Source organism: Podarcis tiliguerta (assembly GCF_965153285.1).
Source record: "Podarcis tiliguerta genome assembly, chromosome: 4".
NCBI lineage: Eukaryota > Metazoa > Chordata > Lepidosauria > Squamata > Lacertidae > Podarcis > Podarcis tiliguerta.
In genome coordinates this window covers 45788303-45806453 of record NC_139537.1, presented here as the reverse complement: position 1 = coordinate 45806453, position 18151 = coordinate 45788303, and the positions used below count along the sequence as shown (strand labels likewise).

At 39.8% G+C, this 18151-nt stretch overlaps 1 long non-coding RNA gene across 15 annotated transcripts in view; it reads right to left on the bottom strand.

The window, feature by feature from the left end:
• The window catches only part of LOC310677012, a 224281-nt gene that overhangs the window by 24943 nt on the left and 181187 nt on the right, over window positions 1-18151 (bottom strand). For all 15 annotated transcript variants that reach the window (XR_014510829.1, XR_014510830.1, XR_014510831.1 and 12 more), the window contains one exon: window positions 9217-9280. This is a non-coding gene — a long non-coding RNA (uncharacterized lncRNA). The remainder of the gene's footprint in view (window positions 1-9216; window positions 9281-18151) is intronic.

The window sequence follows — 18151 nt, the reverse complement described above, 5'->3', positions numbered from 1 at the left end:
AATGTTCTTTGGTGTCATAAAACAAGTCTTGCCTTGCCTTATACTGCAGCAGTTAGAGCCGTTCCATAGATTCAGGCAATCCTGGGATTGTTTGGCCACAGATAAAAGTATCATCAGATAATAGCCTGCCCTTGAAAATACGTTAAACTAGAGATGGGGAATCTATGACCCCCTGGGTGTTACTGGATTTCAACTCTCATCAGCCCCAACCTGCATGATCAAGAGTAATGGATGATGGGAGTTGTAGTCCAGCAACATCTGGAGGACCACATATTCCTTATGCCTGTCCTGCCTTAAACATAAAACTGAAACAGACAATATATCCCCTAGCTTTTAAAGAGGGTAAATTGTGGATATGTGCTAGACTGGACTGCACTCCTTTAAAGATGATACATCATTCTATTTATATAACAAAAGGGGCTGTAAACACACTTATACTGAAACAACAGAGAACCATGCTCAGTAGTGTGCCCCAGCTGCTTTGCACTGTTCCAGTGATTATATAAAAACGTTTTATGTAGCTATTCTAAAAGTGTTTATGACTGATCTGTGTCACTAGAGCAAGCAGTCAATGGTAACTAAGCCATGCTAGCAAAATTGACCCAAGACTTTTAACCAAATAGCAGCATTTATGAATGCAAGGAGAGAGCGGAATTCAAAGCAAACTGCATAGACTTGAGTTTTAATGGGAACTAACTCTTGATCAAATAACTCAGTTCACAGGACTGCAGCTATCTTGAAAGAAGTGAAGTTTGAACTGGTGAACTAGATGGATCACTTCATTCTATGCTTCTGAATACTTTTAGAAATGCATTTTGGGTTTCTTATTCAAATGCATTTGTAAGTGAGCTTCCAACATAAGATCAGAATATCAGAATTGGGAGATACCTGAAATGTTATCTACTTCAATCTCTTGCTGATGCCAAAACACACTACTATAGCAACCCTGATATGTGACCATCCAAGCACCTGTCTAATGAATGAGAAGCCCACACCTTCTGGGTAGTCTGTTCCACAGTTGAGCAACTTATACCATCAAGAAATTCTTTCTAATGTTAGAACAACAGATTTCCACAAACTTCTAAAATATCTAAATACCATATTGCTGCTTAATCAACATTTCTCCAGGCTAAACATATCCCAACTTCTTCTATTTTCCCTCAATGGCCTTTGCTTCCCAGCTGCTCATGATATTTGTTGCCCTCTTCTGGAGACATTTCAATTTATCAGTATCCTTCTTAAACTGCATTGCCCAGAACATGGTACTTAATTCTTCTAGGGTATTAGCTAGCCCACACTATTTGCTGTCATCTTTGAATTTTAGGAACACCCACTCTACCCTTTCATCTAACTCCTTTGAACAGATGTTGAACAATCCTAAGCCAAGGGCAGAACCCCGCAGCACTCCACTTGTCACTTTTCTCCAGGCTATCGATAAGCATTTGTGTACTGTCTATCAGGCAACTATAACCCTACCTAACAGTAGCACTGTCTAGCCTACATTTTGCAGCTTGGCAAGAAGAATATCATAGGGGCATGTAAACAGATTTGCTGAAGCCTTCTTCAAATGAGAACATTGGTCCATGGATTCTAGATTAGCCTATGGGTAAGTGAATGCTGATTTGTATAAATTCACATTGCTTAGTGCTATCACTGCTCACTAGCAAACATGTTTGAGCATGTACAATACAGACAATATTGAGAATATCAAGTTTACAGCAATCCAGGCAGCATCAAAGAGCAACTTCAAACTTTCAAGAAAACACAATAGAGCAGGCTTCCTCAACCTCAGCCCTCCAGATGTTTTGAGACTACAATTCCCATCATCCCTGACCAGCTAGCTAGGGATCATGGGAGTTGTAGGCCAAAAACATCTGGAGGGCTAAGGTTGAGGATGCCTGCAATAGAGTCTTCCTAGGAATGTATGATTTGGGGATGTAGGCAGAGGATCTCATGTCTAATAAAATTTTCTGACCATTCTGCTTACCTTCCATGGTACCTAGGCATGGTGGCCCCCTGCTTCCCCAGCTGTTGCTACAGCTGGGTTTGCCAGCAGCAGCCTTTCCTGGTCGCTGGAAATTTTTGAATTTAAATTAAAAAAAATTGTCATGAGTGGTTGTTGATTCACATGGCAGGCTCATGGAGCTTGGGCACACAATACATATATTAAAAATAATCTCACACCTGCTTATAGACTTATGTGGCATGTGTCATTGTTGCTAATGTGGAAGAGAATGCACATTTTAGGGACTCATACATATTATAGGGCAATTTAGAAGAAGCCACAGTTAGGTGCTTCCAGACTTGAGTGGTTCATTGCTTTTCTGCTTCAAGCTGCTTCCACACCTATAGCTGAATTGTCAGACCTTCTTTCCCAGCCATGAAAGTGGGATGATTTTTAATCAGGACAATCCTGTAGATCAAATCCTGACCACCCCTCCCCCATGACTGTCTTAAAAAGATATAAAGAAAGACAATCATACTCAAATGGGGACAGTTTAAGAAAAGGAATCAATTCCTATAAAAGAAGAGAAACAGTACAATAGTGTCTGGAAATGGCTAGAACATCACATATAAGCCATACAGCTATTGCTATTCAGCACAACCTTCACACAAAAAGCTATGGGGCAGCTAAGCTGTAGTATACTGTAAGTAGTATCTTCATCTGTGTAGTTGTTCCATGGTTTGTTTTTGTTTTAAGTTGGCTCTTAAACTCTAAAAAAGAAAGGAAAGGAAAGGGAAAAGATGGGGAAAAGTCCTTTTGCTAATGATGTCATGTAGATGTGAGCAAATGAGAAGTGGCAATTTCACAATAAATTCCATTGCGGAAGCTCACTTCTCGGTTGTGAAAACAAATCAAAACCTATGCATGTGAAAAGCAGGCATGTCAGGAACAAAAATCACTGACCACTTTTCTCCTTCATGTGCTAGTTTTCCATATGCAGGGAAGTTTTGAGGCACAGAAGCATTCAAGCATTAACACACACACACACACACACCACCCCCCACACCTACATTCATGGGAAAACTCTCACCATATAATTCTCTAAATATTTGAAATGGATCTTAGGAAGCATGTGGAAAAAAATGAGAAGAGAATGAGAACGTATTGGGTTGGTGGTTAAATTATGGTTACCAGACGTCTCCATTTCCTGGGGACAGTCCCCAGATTTACAAATCTGTCCCCGGACAAAAAGTAGGGAATGAATGTTGCGTGATTGGTTCAACGGCACAAGACACATCATATGGGGACTTCCGGCGAGGCAAAATGGTGGGCGCCATGGCAGCAAGCAGATCCTGAAGCCAGCCAGAGCCAACTGCGCTACTAGGCTGGCTTCAGGCTGTTGAGACTGCCACTGCCACTGTCGTGGGGGAACTGGGGATGCCCGGTGCACCAACTGGGGGAACTGCTCACACACACACACCCCGCGACCCAAATTGAGCCGGGAGTGAATGTGCCCAACCACCCACCCAGCAGCACTCTGGGGCCAGTAAAACCCCCGAAGCTGATGCAGGGAGGAGAAGAGGAGAAGGAAAAGGAAGAGGAAGAGGAAGGAGAAAAAAGAGGGGAGCCCTGACCTTGACGCACCGCTGAGGAGAGGTAGGAGAGCACCGGGAGGGCAACGACACGTGCCTGAGCCCAGGCCCGACCCGAGCCTACTCCATGGCAGCTAGCGCTCCAAGAGAGCAGGTCGGGGCCCAGAGGAAGGCCACGTGACAGAGGAGACCACAGAAGGGAAGATATTACTTCTTAATTTTTTTAAAAAAATAACTTTTTAAATAACTTTTTTTTCTCTTTAAAAAAAAAAGTGTCCCCAGATTCTTTGAAAAAAAATCTGGTAACCTTAGGTTAAATTGAACACAGACTCCGCATCCTCTCAGCTGTATGCCAGGCAATGTTGTAAAATGTAGTGAAAAACTGAGCAGGGAAATGATTAGCAAAGTCTTGAGTCTCTGAGAAAGAAGAGCTTCCCCTACTCTTTAAATGACAGCCAAGTAATCAACAAGGGAACTTCAGTTTAGAAGACAGCAGAGCCCTGTGCAGACATTCTAGGTCTGTAGGTAGGTCAGGATTGTGCCCAATGGTCCTGATCCCATGCCATGCCCTACATCCATGCTGATACCCTTCCTGACATATGTGTGTACACTCAAACATGTGGTCCATGCCCAGGGTGTAGATCATGCATTTGGAGCTCATGTATGTATATGCTTAGGCCCCTTTGCAGACAGGTCCTTAAGCATATGATGGTTTGGTGCAGGAAAGAAGTATGGCCAGTGAGCATGATCACACCCACCACCATTTATGCAGCCTGTACATTTAGAACATCTGCACAAGGACCACATTGTGAAGTGAAGGAACTCAGGAGTATGGACTATTCTTAGCTGACACAATGGGAATTTTGACTAGAAAAGACAAAACAGAAAAGCAACATATTACAGCTTGGATTGGTGAGCCATCTTCTGTTTAATTTTGCCAAAAGTCAGCAAGAGCAGAGGTCAAATTAAGTCCAGGATGTCACCTTTTCTATTTTTGTATCTTTTATATTTGTGTAATATTTGTCCAATATCTTTTTATATTTAGCCCAAACAGGGACCAGCATGAAAAAGCAGCAAGGTAAAAATATTTTTGAAAATCAGGTAATACATGCTCACTTAAACCAGTGAGGACAAAGGATTACAACGTTCAGCATTCAGATCCCCATTCACTCAGTTATTCTGTCCTCCAAGTCCCCAGCAGCTACTTCCACAAAAAGAAGAAGTCTCATATGATGTCATCCATAGGTGGGCTCTGCCAGCTGAGACTCCAGGTGAAGGATTGAATACTTCAGGTTCCCTCAAGAAAACCTGCAATGTCTTGCAAATTCTAAACTAAAAACTTACATTTTATCCATGCCCCCCTACAGAAGGAGAAAGGATTTAAACTGCAGTTGGAAGTGGTACAATCTAACAACAGAAACATCATGTGGGTGATCTTAGCTTGGCTCCAAGACTGTTGACTAGCTAAAGAATAATTTGCAGTGTTCAGATGTTCTTCCAGCCATGTGGGATCCCCTTGAGCAATACCCAAGTGGTTCAGAGACAATTTAAATTATGCAACTATGTGGGCTGAGGTGCTGAGATCACATGGCTTCCTCAATGCCAATTTTGTAGGAAAGACAAAGAATAATCACTCTGGCCCATATGCCGTAGAACTGGCATTGGGGAACCCATGTGACTGTTACTATAGATCACATAGTTGAGTCATTTAAATAATCTCCCAGTTAGGGGTGGGGAAAAATTTCATTCGGTCCACATTTTTCAGGAACTGACCTAGTTTGCAATTTCAGGGTGAATACATGGATTGGAACTTAATTATCCCTTAGATTTCACGCTTCTCAGAATTTTCTGCCACAGTTCTTGACTTTTAAAATTGTATCAATATGTATAAGAAGATGTGTTTGGAAATGCATACACTGAGATAAACTGCACACCCACACCCACACATACACATATAGATAAAATACACATTTTATTACATTTCTTGCACTGTTGCTTTTTTTAACACCCCCCCCCCCAGATTAATATAAATAAACATATACAAAATAAATGCACACCAGCAATGGCTGATCTGTCCATTCCTACTCCCATCCATGTGGAAAAAAGGTTACGACACATCTGTGAGAATATCTAAAGGGCACCTGTCACACTAATTCATCAGAGAAGCTGTAACTTGTGTAAGCAGACATACACATGATCTAGTCTCATATTAAATCATTATTTTTCGTTAAGTATTGCTCTAGAGTTAGTTACATCAAATTTAAACTATTTCAGATAAGTCTTAAGAGGAAAAACGGCAGAGATAAATATTTGTCAGTTTCTGTATGTAGCGATTAAGTCAGCTTTTCCAGCTTTGCTGCTGATATAATTAAAGTAGCCATCATTCTTTCTCAAATATCTGTGATGTGCAGTCACAGTCCATTAGGAGAACATGTTAGCATAGTTCCTAATACGCTGTAAATGAAATAACCATGTAATAAGGAGTATGTGAGCATCAATAAAGCTTCAGAGTGATTACTCCATATACATTTACTACACAGAGTTCACTTTATTAGATTAAAAAGATGATGAATTCCTCGATGGTTCAAGTGTGCTCCAAGGAAAGCTAGAAGGTTGTACAGTTAACTCCCAGGGTGTAACTCTAAACCATACAACCTACTACCTCAACCCGGATGCACACAGCTTCCAATGTCTTCTTCTGATCTTCTGCATCTCTTTCAAATATGGCAGACACTTACCATTAATCAGTTTCCATCATGTTTAATATGAACATGGAAGGATCACTGAGGAGTTTGCTTCTGTCCTGTTGATATTGTGTGTGCTTCCACAGAATCAGCAACCCTCTTTCAAATCATGAGAGCATACTGAACATCCATGTGAGTTTCCCCTAGTACATATCAAGCAAATGCATTTAAATTGTTTCACCCTGTAAGTAATGTTTTTGAGGCCATTCACGTTACAGAGAAAAGTGGTGCTTGCCACAAGTATCCCATGGTGAACACCATTATAGGGAGGGTATGTAATAGCTAAACCATACCACACCGTTAGAGCACATGTTTGGCATGCAGAAGATTCCAGATGCTATTCCTGGTATTTCCTTGTGCTTTTGTTTTTTAAGGAATAAGTAGCATGTCTATTAGCCAATTACTTCCCTCAGTATTTGTTTACGTGTGAGCAAACAATTCAAACTTTATGGTTCTCACACTTTACTGGGAACACGCACAGAGATATGCTGTGAACATCTCTTTACTATATTGTGCAAAACGACCCTTATTTTCTGAGTTTATAAATCCTACTGGGATTTAAGCACATGGAAGTATTTGCAGGATTGAGGCCAACTGCCACAACCTGGAGCCCTGTACACACATGGTTTCTTGTTACCAGTTATGGCAGGGGTGCCGAAACATTTTTCAAAGAGGGCCAGATTTGATGAAATGAACATGTGTGAGGGCCAACCAAAGTTGTTGAGCTTTTTTACAGTTTTACCCCTAAGTTGTTGAGCTGTTTTTAGGATTTTACCCCAGGACATATACTGCCATGGGGGCCAGATTAAACGGACTTTGGACATGCCTGAGCTATGGAATAGTCAATCCAATATTCCTGGGCAACTTCAACTTCCATAGATGACAATCAGAAAGCCAAATAGTCTTTTGAGTTCTCCCTTGGCAGGTCACAGCCACTGCTTTTAATCGTTTCCCATTTTCCATACTCTTTTCTGGAAATGTATTGTGAATTTAAATGTATTACATTTAAATGTAATGCTTTGAAGAGATAAAAACACAAAACAGAAAAATAGTAAGATAGAACATTTCTCCCTCATATGTTCGATGATGACAATGCTAAAACCAAAATATAAATTTGAAAAAAGGAACATCCATTCTCTTTGACAATAGTTGCTCAAAAACCAGTCTTTTTTTACCTAAGTTGTGACTTGTTATATATATATTTGGGTCAGATCACCAGACTGACACAGACCCATAGAAGCGAGCTTGTGCAGTACACTTCACCACAAGATCGGATCTACGGGTTTATGCCAACTGGCATCATCTTTCAGATTAAGCAGTGTGGGAGCAAGTTAGAACAAATCATTTATGTTGACAAACAACAACTTCCAAATGCACATTAAGGGAGAGATAAGAAACAGTTTGAATGTTCAGAAACTACGCAAAACAGATACAAAGTTATATGGTAGCAAATTCAAGTGGGTTTTGAGTTATCAAAATAACAGCACCTCAAATTTCGTAAACCAAATAGGGGGAGGGAGGGAAACTATGCAGATTTAATACAATTCCTGATGAACGAATGATGTGTTACAAACAATGAAAATCCAGCTACTGAATCTAAAAAGACATCATGTCCAAGAATAAAAACTTATCTGCTCCAAGTAAAAGTACCAGCATACTGCAAACTCTGTATTATTTGTGTTACAGTAGAGTATATTTACTCAAAATTTCATAAATGTTTACCCGAATAACAATGACAAATGTAAAAAATTCTCCTCTTGTGGCTATTAATAAATTATCCTAGTTTATTATCCTAGTTTTTATTATGAGGCCTTCTGCCACATCTGGAAGCAGCCTTTCTGAAGTATCAACAGGTTCTCTGACAATCAAATCTTATCCATGTCTACTTTGAAGTAAGTTCCACTGAATTAATGGGGTTCAATCCTTGGTAAATAGATTGCATCCTGAAGGAATTATCCTCCAAGTGTCTTTCATAAACATAAACACCATTATTTTAACTAAAAAAAACCTACGTAGCATAGATATATTTTAGGACAGAGGTGCTAAATCCTTTTTTAAAAAAAATAAATAAATAACACCATCTACACTAAACACATAGCTTTAAGTCAATGTCTTTCATTGATTAATCCAAATACTAGCTGTATGGGTATTAATCAATCAAAATGTTGTTTTCTTTAGCATTAATGCTTACGAATCAGGTTCAAAATGTGTTTATTCATTGGTAATTTAATAAGAGAAGTGTTCTAGCACTAAATGTTTAGAATGACCCAAATGTCAGTGGTTGGATATATTGTCGTTTGGGGGCAAGTAACTTGCATCTAAGTTTCGGACATTGCAGGCCAGTAACTGAAGTTATTTGGCATTTTAGTCATTATTCAACAGAAATTCTATTTATATTTCCCACTTCAGAAATGAGCATCTAGCAACAATGCTGCTTTTAAAATATTTGTAACTTAATCCAAATAATTAATTCATCTTCCCAGAAATGTTTATCCTTAAATTCTTAAAATCGTATTTTAAACAGCATAATTATGAATATAGAGATCAGCTTTGCAGTTATAGATTTATTTTAGGGGAGTGCCATGGAAAAGTTTGACCAGACATTTACCATACCATACAGATGAGTGTGGAATATATGCTGGATCCCCCAAAGTCCATTCTGTATCATACCTGTTGTTAGTTTAGTTACATTAATTCTGCAATTCTAACTTGTTTCCCTTCACTGATAATACTCTCTCTGTGGTAAATGAAACCAAGATATTTGAAAGGAAAACAACAAGGAACAGAAAAGCCAGCTGAACTGCACTTTTTTCAGTAATCATATCAATATTCAAGAAGTATTATTCAATTAAAATGAAATGCTAATTGTTAAAAATGCTTTACAAACGTGATTCAAATATGAAAATAGTCACATATGTGTTTAACATTGTATTACCTTCATTCAGTTCTTACATGATCCAGTTCTTCGGTTTTCTTTTCCATTTTAATTTTTCACAGCCCTATAACAAAATGAAGAAACACAACATTAAAATGTTCTACAATACGATCCATTTTAAAAGGTCTCTTGATCATGATATTATGCACAAAGAAATGTGTGCTCCTGCTGAGACCATATAAAGTTAATTTATTAGACAAAAGTAAGAAAAAAGCACACTTATTTAAAATATGTAAATATATAGAAGCTTGTCTGATACAAACAAGCAAAGAGGGACAAAATAGATTTGCATGTTTAATAAAATGAAAAAGTGCGACTTGAGTAGGAAGATAAAAGTGCAATCCTAAGCATGTTTACTTTTACTTTCATGAAAGTTGCATAGGATTGCAGCCTAAAACTATAAAACTTTTAAATGCAGTGATTTATCTGTTCACATATGCAATAACTTCTTAGTCTACACAATAATTACTTTTCCATTACAGCATGGAGATCTACTGGCACATTTATTTTAATTCCAATATGCAATTCTTTTACTATAACAGCTAGGGAAAAAATATATAATCAAGCTAATTAATGCTTCAGTGTAAATCCTAGTTAAGGACTTATATTTGTCAAATGTGAATTATCCTCCCTTGGCAGTTTCTCACTGTTCTTTGTTTTTTCTCTACTCCTTGCAAAGTTCAAAACAGCATGTTAGAATCCACATTTGACATCATGCCACAAACTGTTAGAAATATTTACCCTTCATGTCCCTAGCATGTGTAACCTGCACAACAGACAACAATCACTTTTACACAAATCATTTCAAAATATTTAATCTAAGTTATAATTCATAGTTGGAGCTGCTTTTTTAAAGACACAAAACAAAACTTAGAAGTATGGAAAGGGTTACAAACATTGCCCATTGATGTGCACAATTATTTTCCAGTGTTCCAACTTAAATTATTTCTGATTAGAAATATGAAAGCTGTACAGCAATGGAACAGTTTAAAGGAAACTGATTTGCTGAGGCGGCATTATCCTTTAATGCCATGAGTAACTGTGCATAGCTTCTTTGTAAACAAATATTGAATGCGTGGCCTCGCATTTTTGTCCACCTAACTATTTTTGGACAAGTGCTCCATTACCAAACATCCAAAAATAGACATTGTTACTAACTGAAAACCAGACTTGCAATATGAAAGTTATAATAACACGCCTTTCATTTCTGTCCTTATGCCACTGAATTCTTCATAATGCAGTTAGACAGAAATAGTGATAAACTTTTATAGGCATTAGAAGAATTATATTATTGTTTCAAAGCACTGACGAGAGGGCAGACCCATTGTACCAGTTTTGTGAAGCAGGAATAAAAAAAACAGCCTGCGTTCTTTTGTAGCAGCAGTCTATATACCTGAAGGCATATAGAGATTATAGTCAACATTTATCTTGAATAGCCATAAGACAAGATGACTTTGCACTACTTCAGCACTTAGCTAAGATTAAACGTGGCCCAAAGTTAATCATAACATTCTCGAGCCTCTGTTTACTTTTGTATTTTTAGCAGTACTCAGACATGACTGAAACAAAAAGATCTTTTCAGCAGTGTGATTGGTCAAGAACGTTAAAGTGAATAAGACAAGGATTTCAGCTTCAAAACGAAAGGAAAACAAATTAACAATATCTGCTATACCTGTTTCAAAAGGTGCTTTATCACTCATTGCAACCTACTGATGCAACAAAAACACATTTTAATGAATCGAACATCTCAGCTGATTTAGTTATGTCCTAAGAAGCCCTAAGACATTTTGAAGCTCCTGTAGTTAAACATGCCAGTGTTTGTTATTTTTTGTGAACAAGTCAGTTGACTTTCTTTCCAAACTCAGACTTTGTAGCTTCCTAGGCACCGTCTAGATCCAGGAGTGAGGAACGGGGTGTCTGCCGTCTTTTTCGTTCTTCTCAGAATTCCAGGCACATGGCACTGCGCAAAAACTGCACCAATCCTTGCGGCGGCCGCCTGTGCAGGACCAGAAGCAGGGCAAGCCGGGGGGGAGAGGAGGAAAAAAAATCCACTGAACTCCTGTGCTGATTTCATAAATGATGCTTGCATAAATCTGCCGAAGCCAAGGGGCAGAGAGGCAGAGTGCCAGTTGCTTACACTGTGCTTGCAATGATCTCATGTTCAATGCTGTTGTCGGGTCTGCCCAGCTCCAACGCCAGCACATCCAAACACTTGAAACTTTTATTCTCCAGACGCCCAAAAGGCTTGTCGTAAACTACCTCCAAAATGCTGCCATGCCACCTTTCAAACAAAACGACGACTCTCTCTTGAATTTGTCCTTTTCAAATGCAGCTCTCTTTCTCTTTTTAACCCTAAATACTCTGTTTAGGATTTCCTCCTCTTTCCCTCACATCTATCAGGAGACAGATAAGCAACAGACTGTATCAGGCGTGAAAGGGGCAGCCTCTTGGTGGCCTGCCAAAAAAGGGAAAAGAAGAAGAAAGGCAAAGTTGTGCTTCAAGGCTCTGTTGCTTGCTGAGTCTGGTTAAAGTCAAGTATTAAGATCCACCATTTTCTGAGCCACATAAGGAACGAGGGAAAAGAAGCCAGGGCTTGCATCTTTCCAAGTCTCCGTTGGCACCATTGCAAAATCTCAGCCGTAAGGTCACATGATTTTTTTCAGCCAAATGTGGAGTGCATTCCCATAAACCATTCTGCTGATACTGCGAAGGCAGCTATTGTCTAGTTTATACCCAAAGTTCAGCCCACTCTTCATTGAATTAGCTGAAAAATGCATCACCTTTGGGGGTTGGGAGTCATGGTAACGTCTACCTGGCAAGCTGCCCACTTTCTCTGCCCATCAACCAGAGGCGGAATTGTGCTGCCTAAATGTAATGATGACTGGGAATGTGAAGAGTCGTCCAAAGAGAATCTGATTCTTGTGAAGCCTGTTCATTTGCGCAGCTAACTCTGGCTTCTTGTCGGGTTGAGGGGGGTGGGGCGGGTGGAGAAGAGAGGACATTCTTCTAAGTGTAGCAATTAAAGCCCTGATAGACATGCTTACTCTGAAAATGTATTCTGTAGCACACCCAAATACATCCAGAACTGAAATTTTTTTTTCTAATGCACATTTCCTAATTTAAAGCAGTGCTTGCTTGTTTTGTGTTCCTGAATGCAACATTCCCTAAATATTTTCCTTCCTGATATACTGCATATTTATTCTAGCTACTCCCTCCTCCCCACTTTCTTTATTAGCTGCTGATTAGATCTAGGCAAAAATTATAGATGTGCCCAACCATGCCACAATCAACACCGAGATTGCAATATCACTGTAATCGTCTTCAAAGCAGTCTGCCAAGAAAGCCACTTGTGTTTCCACAGTATGAATGACTTCATCTTAGCCCTGTTTTCTAATTCCTAAGCCACACTCAAACTACGTGTCAACCGGGTTTGATACATTGAAAACCGGGTACTTATTCTTACTCTGAAACCACACAACTTGTTGCTATTTACAAGCAGGCATTTTGTAAATATATATATTTAGACTCATGTTCAGGGGTACACTTCCAGAGGTTGTTGGCCTTCCATCAGCCACAGCAAGCATGACCAATGGTCTCAGTGATGATGAAACTTGTAATTCAGCAACATGTGGGGAGTCATACGTTCCCCACTCCTGCACCATGCAGAATAATGGTTTAAGTATCAACATCCATTTACCTACTGTTTTTAAAGTGCTTTTCCCCACCACACCAGCAACCTACCACTGAAATGCAGAATTTCTTCCCACCCAAATTAAGGTGCATTATGCTTTCTGGATTACATTTAACCTAAATACCTGCATATTACTATTTTTTAGCCTCCCTAGTCTGCGGGCAACAACCCACGTTCTAAACAGTCGTATCCAGTCCAGCATGTAAAAACTGGTATTGTAGAAAATCCCCACCATTCCCTTCTATACTCTGTACAGTCCACCGGAAGGCGCTCTGCCTTTTTCCTATCAAAAAATTGGACACCATGGGAGGAATTCAGTGTCACACTGTTACAAATGTTCAATCTGCTTGTCCAGCAAAACCATCTCCCCTCTTCTCCCTCTGTGAACTGTCCTAGGAGGTTCTTCCGACCCAACCCTCAGCCAATTTGGGGTGTGGAGGGCATACAAGGAGAAGACAGCCCCACTGTGCTAGAAAAGGTCCTTCTTTGGTCTTCCACTTGCAAGGCCAATTAGTTGAATCTGGTGTAAGCACTGGGTGCCAATCAATAACTTTTGGTTTTGAGTTCATAATTTGAAGAATTCTAAAGGGATGATTACTCAAGGTACACTTGGTTTTACACCCTCAAACTACCCTTGATGCTAATAATGTATCTCACCCTTAAATGGATAATTTATCTTTCAGAGGTGGCCAGCACAGGGTCCCAAGGATGACTGGGAGTGTCTGTGTGTTTATGTGGGGCAGAGAGGCTTTCACCCTCCCACCACTGAAATCCCACAAACCTGTTTCTTAACTTTTATCCTGTACTCTAGTACATTCAAATATGGTTTCTAATTCTGGTCTGCAGGCTAGCTATGTAAAAACTACAGATCACCCAACTGGATATAACCACAAACTATGATTTGCTGCAAGTTAAGAAGCCAGGGTGGTAAGCAAAACATGCAATAGTAGAATGAAGAGGAGATGGAAAGAAGAGAAGGGAGTGGATGAACGTGACTCTCATTCATACAACACCAAACCATGGCTGGGAATTACATGTGAACCAGCTCAGTGAGTACACTGAAGCCTGTTTGGAGTTTATAATAGTTCCAGTTTCATAAACCACCATGGAAACTTTGATGTTCTAAAATGGTCAGGTCTTTATTGGGCTGGAGGCATAGGTTTCCTTTCTCTGACAGAAGAAGTTCTCATGAAAGGAGTCTTATTTCATAAGAAGCTCCTTCCATTGGAAGAAGGGAACCTTTAGATCTAACCTATTGTAAAATGCTTGTGGCAATAGCACTGTGATATCTGCTCCTCTTCACAGAAAAGAAGCAGGAGTGTAGGAATTTGTCTAAATGTGTGCAAGTGTACAAGCCCCGAAAAAATGTGAAATAAGAACATAGTGATAGCTTAATAATAAGCTTAAATTATGGGGAAAGTAAAATTGTAAAGTAAAGCTGTAATATTAAAAATACAATTTGGAAGCAAATACTACTGAAATCAATTGACCTTGGTTCCAAGTAAAACAAATTTAGGGATAGGATTTTAAATAAGTTTATAGCCTTAGGCACAATCTCGTCACATTCTTTCTCTTTCTTTCCCTCTCATATAATCAGTGCATGGTCTTAATATGAAATATGTTTTGATATGATAAACAATTTGCATTACTGAGGAATTGCACAAGTGCCACTGAGAAATTACTAGGCAATTCTTTTGTGCTTGAGATGATTTCACTCAATATTTGACACCAAGATCTGGACAAAGTATGACATATAATGTAATGCTGTAATTAGAAGGTGTGATTCAAAACTATGGAGGACCATAGTATGTAGGATGCTCAACAACGGTTCTTGATGCTTTTCTTCATTCTATCAAACCAGCTGACCAGGAATAAATGATCAGGGCGGGGGCCTGGTGACGGGAGGAATGGAGGCCCTTTTTTACCAATATTTTCATTGTTTCCATACTGGTAAATGTGGCCATGGTTGCACTGCCATATATAGCTAAACAGCTACAATATTTTCTATGCATTTTATCCATTGCATGCAAGTAATAATAAAAGTTCTATTCAGCAGTATATGTAACTTATATTCAACTCACCTAAAATCAATAAAAATGTTACACTGTATTTCTTTATTATGGAAAACTTATTCTCTCAAAGCAATTGTTTTAGCAAAAACTGCATTTGCTTCAATTTCATTTTAAGGAACCAATTTATTCAAGTAAATGGAATAACTTGCATGTGCATGGATTTCTCTTTGCTACCATGTGCAAGACCTTTGGTGCCCATGGAACTTTTTCTTGAACATGCCTTTCCCTAAGACTTTGAGTGAGCTGCCCTGTGAAGGTGTGTGTAGTTGCAGAAAATATTCAGCAAATTTCAACTATAATGACTGTATATTGCTGCCCCAACCAGTCCATTTTAGGCAGGCAGACATGCATATAGGTCCACCCCACCCCACCCCACTCTACTGAATGTTCACGCAGTTTACTAAGTTCTGAATGTGCTTTCAAGTGCATGCTGTCAAAGACATGCACCTATAAAACAAAAACGAAAAACACAAAGTATGCAGTTGGGCCCTACAACGAAATGTTACACGGGGGTGTGGGAGGGGCTCCCTTTTCTCAGGTGGGAAGGCTTCCCAGAAGAAGAAAGCCGTATCACATGAAAACACACGTTTTGAAGGCATGGACTCAGCTGGCTCTGGTGTGTGGCCTGATCCTTGCCTTCAAGGGCTGTATGGTGTCTCAGCTAAGAGCTTTGAAGGGAATACTGGGGTACTTGGGGGGAAGAGGGGGCCATGCTGGCTGGGGGGCAGCTTAATGCCTTTGGCATGCTCCATCTCCCTTTCCCAATCTGTATGCGAGAAAGCATGCATGCGCAGCCTGAATTCACCTGTTCTCTGGTCTTTTGAGGTCCCTTTACTTTCTTTTTAAAATAACATATGCATGTCTGCAGACCTTGGGATTTTTCTGAATCTGCTGACCCCTCTGTTTTGTGTGTGGATGGTGCCATTTAGTTACAAAAGCGATGGCACTCCACCCCCCGCCTGCCAGGACACTGTAAACAGAGGAAATGATGTTGGTATGATTTGGCAGCTGAATGTTCATAAATCGTAGTAAATGTGTACAGGCTGACAGGTCATTATTGTAAATGTGAACTGATGAGAGTTGTGTTGGCTATTGGTCACATACATACATTAAAAATATAAACTATCCACTTGAATTTCATATACTGGCCAGGCAACAGGCAAAGTTTCTAGACAACTGTACATTTCATGGGAAATATATACAGTACTTTTGCATATTTTGAAGTTGTGCGTATTTGCTACTTGGAAACTATGGACTGGCCAATGTACATGATTCACTGTTTATATGCAGGTTCTCCATGCCTTTATCTGACTGTGTCCTGTGAACAAGGTTTATACACATTTTCCAAAAAGCTCACATTGACTATAAATCCTGCAAAGGATGTGACTGAATTATGTCTTTATGGAACATGAGACGAGCCAGTTTCAGACTCCATCTTAGCTATGAAGCCACAATTACTTCCTCTGTTAGTTTGTACATACACAAGAGGCGTTCTCAGGTTCTCTCTTTTTCTGTTTGCGTTTTCAATAGCAATATTCCCAGTTGTCCTCAGATGTTTAAAACTGTCATGATATTAAGTTATTCTTTCCTGTTCCAAATTAGTAATACTGTAAATCCTAAAACTAGCAGAAGAACGTTTTTATTCTTTGTTAAAACGGCCTCTTCAGTATGCTCTTAAGAAAGAAAAACATACTTATCTATCCAACTTGTGTCTGATTATTTTTAGTGGCCTCTCAGTCCGCAGATTGTTTATATATCAAAGCTATCAGCTTATTGCTTATATAAAATGAAGCTTTTCACCATCAGTACTTGAAGTGGCTTAATTCTGAAAAGTAGTTTATTGAGTATCTCTCAGCAGTAAAATATATAGTTGCTTTTGATTTGCCAGCAGTTGCAAAGATTCAGGGGCTAAAGGAAAAAGGAAGTAGGGGGTGAGGGATAACAGGCATTCTCATGTAATGCTTCCAAATATCCAGAGATGGAAAAGCTTTTTCAGCCCAAGGGCCATATTTTGTCATGGAAAACCTTCCAGGGGCCACATGACAATGGTGGCCAAAGACTACAGTGGCCAGAGCAATGGATGTGGCTCTTAACTTTGTGCATTGGTACATTCCAGCAATGCAAAAGGCAGGTGTTTCAACACTGTCCTCTCCTACACCTCTCAATAAAGTGTTGTGTGGCAGTTGTAGAAGTGCTGTAGGGCCTCACTTGGTAATTAACTAATTACAACAAATGAAGCACAACAAGGCTATACCACTTGGAGAAGTCATGGCTTCCTCCAAATGCCATATTTTCCGCTCCATAAGACACACCAGACCATAAGACACACCTAGTTTTTGGAGAAGGAAAACAAGAAAAAAAATATTCTGAATCCCAGAAGCCAGAACAGCAAGAAGGATCACTGAGCAGTGATCCGTCTCGCTGTTCTGGCTTTTGGGATAGCTGCGCAAAGCCTCTTCAGGGCAGCGGGATGATGGCTCCCCCTGCCCTGAAGAAGCTTCGCGTGGCTAAGCCAGAAGCTAAACAGAGAGAGGGAGCACTGTGCAGCGATCCTTCTTGCTGTTCTGGCTTCTGGGATAGCTGCACAGCCTGCATTAGCTCCATAAGACGCACACACATCCCCCCCTTACTTTTTAGGAGGGGGAAAGTGCGTCTTATAGAGCGAAAAATATGGTAATTCTGGGAGCTGTAGTTTCTTAAGTGTGCTGAGAGTTGTTGAGAACTACAACAGAACTACAATTCTCAACGAGGATTGGTTGTCACAGCACTCTCAGACCTGTAGGCTCTCAGGCTCTGTGAGGGGAATGTGGGTATATAGTGTAGGGCACAGGTACCTGAAAGAAAGCCTGCCAAAGCATTGAGGTGATTTTGGGGGGCTCTCTTCTACATGCCCCCACTATCTGAGATTGTTGTTGCCGTATTTTCTGTTGTCCTTTCTCTTGCTTTGTAAGCTTTACTGGAAGTTCCATTCAAGGGGAGTATTTTATTTTATTTTATTTTTACAATCAGCCAATCCGCTGGCTAAAATCATCTACCTGACTTCCCCTAGCACAAAAGAAGAGGATGAGCAGTGGAGGAAGCATGCAGAAGCATGCAGAATGGCATTCTGGGGCTGAGTTCAACAACCTGGCTCCTTTGTGTGCAGGCGTGTGATACAAGCTCAGACATGCAC